Consider the following 10,337-nt stretch of genomic DNA (forward strand, 5'->3'; position numbering starts at 1 on the left):
AATCTGGAGAATGCTGGGCATTCAAAAATGACGTCATTGCTTTAAAGTCATGGGTGTCTGATGTTGCGAGATCGGATGAATGAAAGGGATGCAGTAGAAATTCATACCCGCAGCAGGGTGCTTCCGTCTGGGCAACATGGATGTTCTGACCTGGGGCGCTGTTTTCCAGAAGGCGGACACTTTGGCTGAGCATGACACGTCTCTAGGTTTTGATGGCCGCTCGCAACTTCCGTAACAGTGAACATATTATGCGGCAGTAACAGCGGTACCCTTTGTTTGGAAATGCATAAATACTACTCCGTGCTGAACCAGAAACTGTGCCCATGACCTTGCCAGCGTACGGTTGGAAAAGTCCATCCTTTCGAAGAGGTCAGTCCGGATGCTTCCATTACATCGACTCTACTTCAGTCTGCGGATTGTAGCGATGGGTACACCTTTCATCCCGTGTGATCAGTCTTCAGAAAAAAAACCCCTAGTTTCCATGGCAAATCGGCAAAATGGTCTGGTATCATTTGGCTCATTTCTGCCTCTTGAATCATGTGCGCCGCTGAGCAACAAAGCGAGCTTACACCTTACGCATATGTAGATGGTCTAAAATTATTTTTTTGCACAGATCCCACGCAAGTCCTGACATATTGGTCAAGGTCTCGAATGGTCAACCGGCGAATTTCTAAAATGGCGTCCTCCACTTGCTGGAAGACGTGCTCATTGAGAGCATAGTCGGGTTGCTCTGCCATTGGAGTAGTTTACACACAAATACAATCATATATGAATTGACGACACCAGTTCTTGACTACATCATAAGATGGGGAACCCTCCTCATAAACCACTTTCCTTTCATCGAACGTCTGCTTCGGAATGCTGCCTTTCAACTAAAGGAACTTGATGACTGCGCTGTGTTCCCTTCTGTCAATTATTCGACATTGCCCTATTTCGGCACCTCTGAAAAAAGCTCTTTATTAATTCAAGCCTGAGAACTGGCCCGCAACCTATAGGGATGTATATCACTGCACCTCTGCAGTTTGAGCATCTTTCAATAAATAGAAGTTGGGCAGGAGAAATCATTAATGAACACCACGCATACCTTTGAGCTGTTTTCTTTTTGGATTTTGGATTGGAAAACGTTTATTATCGGCTTGAGTTATAAATGGGTTTGTTGATCTTGTTCCGTGGCCGTCAATAGAGACTAGTGGTGACTTCTACGGCTTTCGTCACAACCTGTACTTGGGTTTCCAGGTCGGATAAAACTCTGCTACATACGAAATAATTGGTTATTGATGTGCTTTTATTCCGCAGGTATTTATTTGCATCTACTTATAGTTCAACTAGAAAATAAAGAGCCCTACACTTTCCCACACATACGTGTTAATTTATCACATTCTATAAAAATAACATTTTGAGACATTTGTGCTGTAAAAAAAACATCTTTAGTTGAATTTTTCGAACTAAATAATCTTCTATGAAACACCGATTTATTAGCGCTCGGCCTTGTAATCAGTAGGCAAGTGTTCTGTTCCCTTTCAATAAATGCCTATTCAATGACCTGTTTTGTATTCCTTCTCGTCGAATTTGAAGGCTACGCTGCGTCTTAGGCAACGACATTTCAGAGCACTCCCTCACCGATATGTAATATAATCAGAATATTAACTGCGGCCACACTGCCACCCTTATAGCGGGATGGCAAGTAAAATGGCAGGTTATCGATAATGCCAATGTCATATTATCGCTCATAAAGAGAAAACAAGTTACAAGGCCGAGAGCCCCACTAGCGAGGGGGCCTAATAAATCCTAATTACCAAGGCTATCCGCATCGTGAGGGCCTGAAGGAAGCGCTCAGCAATATCTTAACGTGGGCCAAATACTTCTGGCGCGGGGGCCGCCACGTTTTGCCTTTGCTTGCCCACTTTCCCTATCAGGGAGTGAGAGCGCTTTCTACAATGGAACTTATCATTTGCCCGTTCTCAGAGAGGAGTTCTTTGGCGCGCGCTACAATACCACGGCGGTGAAAGAATAGAAGGCATCTTCGGAAGGCATTCAGACATTTCAAAAGGTTATCTGGCTGAGTTTTTTGCCAAAAAGCACACTTAAGGACGTGAGGAATAGATTCAGGCGAGTATTCTTTGTGCAATAAAGATCGATGCCACCTGGCTTTTCATGTAAGCGCACCAAGCGGCGTTGTATTTCAAACAACTCCGCGACAAAATTCACACTCTATGGCGAGCGTATAATAAAACGCAGCTGAAACCGCTTTGGAAACGCCTTCTTAGTGAAATGAAATAAACTTTCCTATTTCAGCTTCATTGTCGCTGGGGGCACAGTGAAAAAGCCAGTCAGTGGATTGATGCTGACTGTGTGACCTTTAAAACGCAATGGTAACGCACGCACAAAATACTTTTTGATTTACTCATTTGAAATTCAAAGTACAATAAATAGTTCACAAGCATCTGAAAATTGCGAGCAGGAGATGTAAAATAAATAGTTCACAAAGGAAACTTCGCAATAATTTTTTAGAAAAAGCAACAAAGCCATTTCTGCAGCCAAAAGCAGAGGCAAGCCCTGAAAATGTCCACCCAAGGATGAAGAAATGCGTGCTGCACGAGAGGCACGAATAACCGCGTAAAACATGGCATGCTTCAGCAAAAAAAGAATGGATTGTGCTTTTCTATGTCCCGATATTGTTGTGAAAGACTGAACTGCTCTTAGGGAAATTCCGAGCTTTGTTTTCACGTAATTTTTATAGCAAACATTCCAGCGAGTGCAAGCTCCGAAAAAGGCTACATGGACGCTATCAACTTGGTTTCAAGAATGGATTTTTCAGTGTTTACGTAATAACGCCTCCAAAATACCGGAGAATCATGTGAGTCACTGATTACTGTTCAGGAAGATGCCGGAATTCTAGCTTCGCACGACACCAAGAGTGAAATGAATGTGTCATTCATGAATACCGACGGGGTGATTCAGCTGCACAAATATCAGGTTCACAGCCCCGTAGCATTTTAATAGTCCTTGCTAAACTAACTAAAATGTCATTATCCACAATACACAGCACTTAACACTAGCCCCGACGGGTTTCAGGCTTTAAGATATGTATTGCTGTCAGGGCAGAACAGATGCACACTCACTAACCAATCCATTTGCACCGCTTAATATATCTTAAGGCACATGTTTCTACAAGATAGTGAATAAATTCTGAGGACACTGCCGCTCCGAATTTAAGGGTGTGATGCGATAACTTTAATAGGACTCTACAGCGGCCTGGTGTCTTTGCATATCACTAAGCAGACAGGACACCACTCTTCGATTTATTTTATTTTCATTGTTATTTTTCTTCTTTCTTTATTTACCACAAGACACACAACGCCATTGGAATATGACCCTGGCAAGATGAACCTGGCACAGATTAAAATAAAAATACACTTGTACCTCATTCATGGATATGTTACAGCACTCCTTTAGTGCACCGCTAACAATTCTCAAAGTATTAGTTATATCATAGCGTGTCCATGGAGAGCATGGAGTTCCTTTTACACGCACGAAAATAGGCCAAAGCCGCTCAATTCTTACTCATTGAGTAAAGACCGAAGTAAATAACAGAGCCATTTTTTTACCAAATTCAGGCGAGGAGTAAGCACGAATCAGGACATTTTGATCCTTGTGTCATAATTGCACTCTCTTTTATCCATTTTGGCGATCCTATGCAACTTGTCGACATTGTTTCTTTTCTGTCTTTTAACTCTCAAGCTTAAGCAATATTTCTAAAAATTCGATATTCTAATCATTCTAAAAGCTCGGAAAAGGTTCGCACTGGGCGCTGCATTAGGGGCGTTGTATATGACGTGTGTATATCTTTTGTAGTAGGTTAATCGTCGGCAGGGTTGAACTAGGTGCCATTCTCTAAACTTAGGGACAGTAGTTAAGATATGAGCAAAACACTGCGTTGTATAGTAACAGTTTCACCTGTAGAGGAAGTAGGATTCGTAAATCGCGAAATATAACTTCAGTAAACTGAGATAGCTTTTGTGATACGACTGCCATGACCATCCCACGACATGCGGAATGAAAATATCCCCCCCCAAGATATTTAGAACGGTCTACGGTATCAATGGTACGGTTATTAAGGGTAATATTTAGGTTTGGAGGAACATACTTATTTTTTCTTGGAATCCGAACCTGGCAACGTTTAACGCTGGAACTTTATCTAGTGAGGCTAGCCTACCAGTGCTATTCGAGGATGTAGCGGCAATTAAAAGTCTTAGTGAAGTCAGGAGGACAAGTGAGGCGTACAGAGTACTAAAGGACGGACACATACTGTGCTATCGTGGATAGACGAGAACTAGATGTGGGATTCCTCATTAATCAGAATATAGCTGGCAACGTAGAGTAGATCTATAGCATTGACAAGAGGGTAGCAGCTATTTTACTTGGGGTCAATAAGAGGTACAAGCTGAAAGTGGTGCAAGCCTACGCGCCTCCATCCAGCCATGATGACCAGGCCGTTGAAAGCTTCTATGAAGACGTGGAATCGGCAGTGAATAAAGTAAAATAACACTAGACTGTACTGATGGACGACTTCAATGCGAAGGTGGGCAAGAACCAGCCTGGCGACCGCGTGGTAGGCGACTATGGGATAGGCTCTAGGAATAGCAGGGGAGAGTTATTAGTCGAATTCGCGGATAGAAATAATTTAGGGATCATGAATACCTTCTTCCGCAAACAAGAGAACAGGAAGTGGACCTGGAAGTGCCTCAATGGTGAGATTAAAAATGAAATCGACTTCATACTATGCGCTAAACCTGGCATCATTCAGGATGTGGCCGTGTCTGTAAGGTGCGCTGTAGCGACTACAGAACGGTAAGGTCTCGAATTAGCTTAGACTTGAAGAGGGAACGGAAGAAGATAGTCAAGAGGAAGTCCATTAACGAGTTCGCGGTAAGAGGGAAAATAGAGGAATACAGGATATCGCTGCAGAACATATATTCAGCTTTAACGGAGGAAGACGATCGTGATGCTCATACAGTGAACTATAATCTGAAAGCTATCATTACGGAGTGCGCAGTTGAAGTAGGTGGTAGGACGGTTGGACAGGATACCGGCAAGCTATCTCATTTGATGATAGATCTGAAGAAGCGCCAAAGCATAAAGGCGTCTAACCATACCGAGAGAATAGAACTGGCAGAGATATCGAAGTTAATAAATAAGCGTAAGGTAGCCGAAATAAGGAACTTTAATATGTAGAGAATCGAGCATGCGCCAAAGAACGAAGGTAGCCAAAAAGCGGTGAAGATGAAACTAGGCATAAGTAAGAGCCAGATGTATGCGTTAAGAAATATGGATCAGGTAGTTAATGTAGCCGAAGAGATCTACACAAATCTATACAGTAGCAACTATAATCAGAACGTTAATGAGAGAGACAGCAACGCACAGCAATGCGCGTCATCCCGCCAGTAACGAAAGAGGAAGTAAAGAAAGCCTTAGGAGCAATGCAAAGGGAAAAGCAGCTGGGGACGATCCGGTAACAGCAGATCAGTTGAAGGACAGATCAGTTGAGATCGTGTGTGAAAAACTAGCACCCTGTATACGCAATGCCTTATTACCTCGACCGTACCAGAAGTTTGGAAGAATGCAAACATTATCTTAGTTCATAAGAAAGGAGACGCCAAGGACTTGAAATATTAAAGACCGATCAGCTTACTATCAGTTTCCCACAAGGTATTTACAAAGGTAATCGCTAACAGAGTCAGGGAAACCTTAGACATTAATCAACCAAATCATCAGGCAGGCTTTCGTTAAAGATCAGGCAGGCTTTCGTTTTCTCTACGAGAGAGAGAGAACGAAATAAAGAGAAAGGGAGAATGAAAGAAAGAAAGAAAGAAAGGAGGGAAGAAAGAAAGAAAGAAGCAAAGAAGGAAGGAAAGAAAGGAAGGAAGAAAGAAGGAAGCAAAAGAGGAAGGAAGGAAGGAAGAAAGAAGGAAAGAGGGAAAGAGAGGGAAAGGAAGGTTTATGGGTTTTTTATGGTTAATGGGGGATTTAACGTCCCAAAGCGACTCAGGCTATGAGGGACGCCGTAGTGAAGGGCTCCGGAAATTTCGACCACCTGTGGTTCTTTTACGTGCAATGACATCGCACAGCACACGGGCCTCTAGAATTTCGCCTCCATCGAAATTCGGCCGCCGCGGCCGGGATCGAACCCGTGTCTTTCGGGCCGGCAGCCGAGCGCCATAACCACTCAGCCACCGCGGCGGCTGGAAAGGAAGGAAAGAAAGAAATAAAGAAGGAAAGAAAGAAATAAAGAAAGAAAGAAAGGAAAAGAAACAAGGAAGGAAAGGAAGAAAGAAGGGAAGAAAGCAAGGAGGATAGAAAGAAGGAAAGAAAGATAAACGGAAAGATTTCAAGAAATAAGGAAAGGAAGGAACAAAGAAAGAAAGAAGGAAAGACAGAAAGAAGGAAGGAAAGAAAGAAAGGAAGAAGGGAAGAAAGGAGGACAGAAACAAAGAAGAAAAGAAAGAAGGGAAGAAAGAAAGGAAGGAAGGAAGGAAGGAAGGAAGGAAGAAAGAAAGAAGGATGGAAAGGAAGAAAGAAAGAAAGAAAAGAGGAAGAAAGAGAGGAAGAAAGAAGGAAAGAAAGAAAGAAAGAAAGGAAGAAAGAAAGAAAGAAGGAAAGAAACGATAAAAGGTTCCTAGCATCATCAAAAAAGAAACAGAAAGGGAGGCCATTCAAGCCTACTTTATTGCTAAGGCAGGGGACAGTTTCGTAAGCACGCCCTCAATTTCACTGCACGAGAAAGAAATGAGCTCCCTTGACCATGCCTAACGATTCCTGGTTTTGCGTGTACGCCTGCCACTTCCCGTTTGCTCATGAAGTTTTCTTATGTTAGCCGGTGCGAATTCTTCTCCTCAGGCTTTTGGTGCGGCTCATAAGTTGTAATCATTCATACTGTGTTTTACATGCGGGCTGTTTTTTGCCTCTTACCTTCTTCTCGTTAACAAGTTCTTTTGCTCTATTTTAGCTTGTATTCGTTTGTATTTAGCTTTTCATAGCATCCGCAGGGTTGTATTGCGTTTTATATGAGTTTAGATTTCTGACTCTGCTTTTGCTTCGCTTGCTTGGACCCTTTTAGGCTCGCTCGTTGTTGTTGTTAAAGTGTTCTTGACAGCCACGATGTTTTTAGTACGTGTGTTTTCCTTGTTTTTTTTTGGTGGTTAAAGTGCTCTTCGATATGTTCACTTAATGAAGTTTCACGCCCTTTTTCATTTTTCGTGTTTTTTTTCCTTCTGGTTCATACATGTGTTGGCCGCCCTTTGATGACGGTGGATTAGGTTGTAACCTTCGGCCCCGTGACTGTCACGCGGTTTTTTACATATATTGTGCTGGGTTTTCCTCGATAATAAAGAGTTCTTAGCGCCCGTCCTGTCGTCAGTGTTTTTTCTTCTCGTGTCCCCGTCTGTTTCCGCGCTGGTCATTTATAATCATGTCCCACCAACTCGCCCAATCGGCAATTTTGAAAGGAAAGAAATAAAAGAAGCAAGAAGGGAAGAAAGAAAGAAAGAAAGAAAGAAAGAAAGAAAGAAAGAAAGAAAGAAAGAAAGAAAGAAAGAAAGAAAGAAAGAAAGAAAGAAAGAAAGAAAGAAAGAAAGAAAGAAAGGCGTCAGGCCCCACCTTCGACAAATGCGAAAGGGCAAAGGGCAGAAAGTGAGGGATAATATTCATATTCCCTAGCGAGCAAGAAAGGCAAGAACGAACGAGCAAATGGGAAGTTAGATCCCCAGTTCTTGAGTGCCTTTATTTTTAATTTCACGCAGACTAGAGCACTTATGCAAAGCAGAGTTGTGCCCCGCAACAACTCAGGACATCTTGCGAACGTTCTATGGAACTACAATGTAAACGCCTACAAAACGATGAGGCCTTTGTCCGGACTACTAAGGCAGCATTGATGCCGTTTGCCGTTCACTGCCAGCCTGATCTGTCCCACAAACCTGCATCTCTTGCCGGGTCCCCCGCTAGCATTCTCAGGATACGGAAAAATCAAGACACAATGACTGATTCGAAAATGGGCAGGCGAGCCACCCGTGGCGGATAACGGTGAAACGAATGGCCGGTACTCAGTCAGGCCTACATCAGCTAATGCAGCGTACAGTTAGGCGAGCATCGCGTTCGCGTGTGCAAAACGCGGTGCCATGGAACGATTGCTGTTGGCATTTGGCAAACCTGGCGACCTGTCTTTTTCCACAGGCTTCTTTCCTTGGCTCCTGCAGTGCTCTGCACAGCAGGACCTTCCTGAGTACCAAATTAATTACGACAAACGAGCGAGTGAAAAGCGACTTGGTTTTCATTCTTTGCATGAGCGTCAAAGCTAATGCCTGAAAAAAGTTGAGTTCCTGCTGGAACCATGTGTAAACGAATCTCTTCATGGGGGGCACACAATTTTCACCATGTAGCCGCTGTAGTCAATCACATTTTTAGCGGCCGTGCAATATGAACCGTTAATCGCTGACCAACGTGGCTGTCTGAAAGGGCCGCCATTACACTGTAGAGGCGAAAAAAGAATGCGCTGACTGTAAAGAGTTGCACTGTTTGGTCGAGACACTTGGTGCGATGTTGTATTAACTGTTGGTTCGCTGCGTTGTTTGTAACTGTACTGGGGTGCCACAGGGCTGGTCATGATACATTGTCTCTTTTGCCGCGGCACCTAAGCCATGCTGCAATATTCTTTAAAATTAAGACTCTATTATGAACAGGCCACCTACTCTTTCAATCGCAATGCACGAACGTGCATGCTTCATATTTAGGGCTAAACGTGAAATCTGGAGAGGACCGCTCAGCGTGCTATTCTTCGCGCGTACGCGTACATTCAAGAGGCGTTCCCGCATCCCTCTTAAAAGCGCGAAAACCTGAGCGGACGGAATGTGACCGGTGATAACCCCTTCGCAGTAGACGGCTGCGCGTAACTCCGACCCGTACGTTGCGCGGCCTCGGCGCAACACACGCATCCGTTTTTTTCTTCCTTCTTGTCTTTAAGAACGCCGCCTCCGGCGTATGCGTGGTCCGCCTAGACAACAGTTGGCATTCCGGCGGGGGCACGGAGCGGGAGAGAGAAGAAGCCATCGGGAGAGGGGGGCGCCGTCTGCATTCCGCCGCGTCTGCGGAGAGTTGTGAGCAGCAGCCTGTGAAAAGCTTCCTGCGCTTGCGAAGCTGATCGCGCCTTTCTAACGAGTAAACGGGCCATTCACTGCTGTGCATAGCCTGTCTCTCCGCCACCGGCGTTGTTGATTTTCTTCTCTCACGAAAAAAAAAAAAGAGACCGCGATATAGTACGGCGAGCGTTGGGTATCAACGCTCACCGAAATCAACGCTGAACAAACTGCAGAGAATTAAACAAAAAGATCTCAAGACGAAAAGAAGCTACTAGCGCTGCGCCTTTCGCGTTTACAGCTTTCCTCCGCCGGACGTTCTGCTACTGCGATCCTGATGCAAAGAAATGAAATAGCGCCGCTGAAGCGACACGCAAGAAGCAGTAAACTCAGCCTATGTATACACTGGACGAATTTTCATGACGAAACTCTGGGCGGCAAGCGTTGGCGTGCTGCCCAGAGTTCGCACGGGGTGCACCATGTATGCGACATAAAAGGGGCGTTGCCAAAATGGCGACGGGCTCTGAAGCGGGGACCTCCCTTCTGATTGACTTTATTATTTTGCTGTGTTTTGCGGGGAAGCGACCAGCTCTAAATGGCTCGGCTTTCGCTTCGCTTTACACTGCTTATAACGAGATCGACTCGATAAATTTGACTATTCTTTACATTCACAATAGAGTAGTTTCTGGGCCTAACGAAAGATTTTTTTTTTTTACAGAAGTGGTGCACCTTATGTATAGAAAAGCAAGATGCCGCCACTGTGACTGGAGTTATCGTCTCATTTGCGTTTTCTTACGATTAGGAAAGGAGCGGAGGCGACTACAGCACGACCTGGAAAAATTGTTCTGCTTGGCGTACGTAAACGTGCATGCGCCGTTCTAAAGGTCGAAATTGTAATAGATGCGCGCTATTTTCATCGGCATATGCACTGTGGTTGGCTACGCCAGCGGAATGAAGCGGACGGTAGTCTGGTTGGTCCCCGCAGACGCTCGCATTGACCGCTTCCCACGAGCGACCGGCCGCCTGGCGGACATATGTGGCTGTGCAGGATTGACGACGAACAGCTTCATCTTGGCCGCGGGCCGGCCGACGGACTCTGCCGGACGGTGTGCATCGTGCTTCCGCCTGAAAATCGTTTCATGTGGGTCGGCCAGTAGAGTTTCATTACTGAGATTGTTAAGCAGGCGCGGATTGAAAGGCGGAGCTGGG

The sequence above is a fragment of the Amblyomma americanum genome, chromosome 2, assembly GCF_052857255.1.
Source record: "Amblyomma americanum isolate KBUSLIRL-KWMA chromosome 2, ASM5285725v1, whole genome shotgun sequence".
In the NCBI taxonomy this organism is placed as follows: domain Eukaryota; kingdom Metazoa; phylum Arthropoda; class Arachnida; order Ixodida; family Ixodidae; genus Amblyomma; species Amblyomma americanum.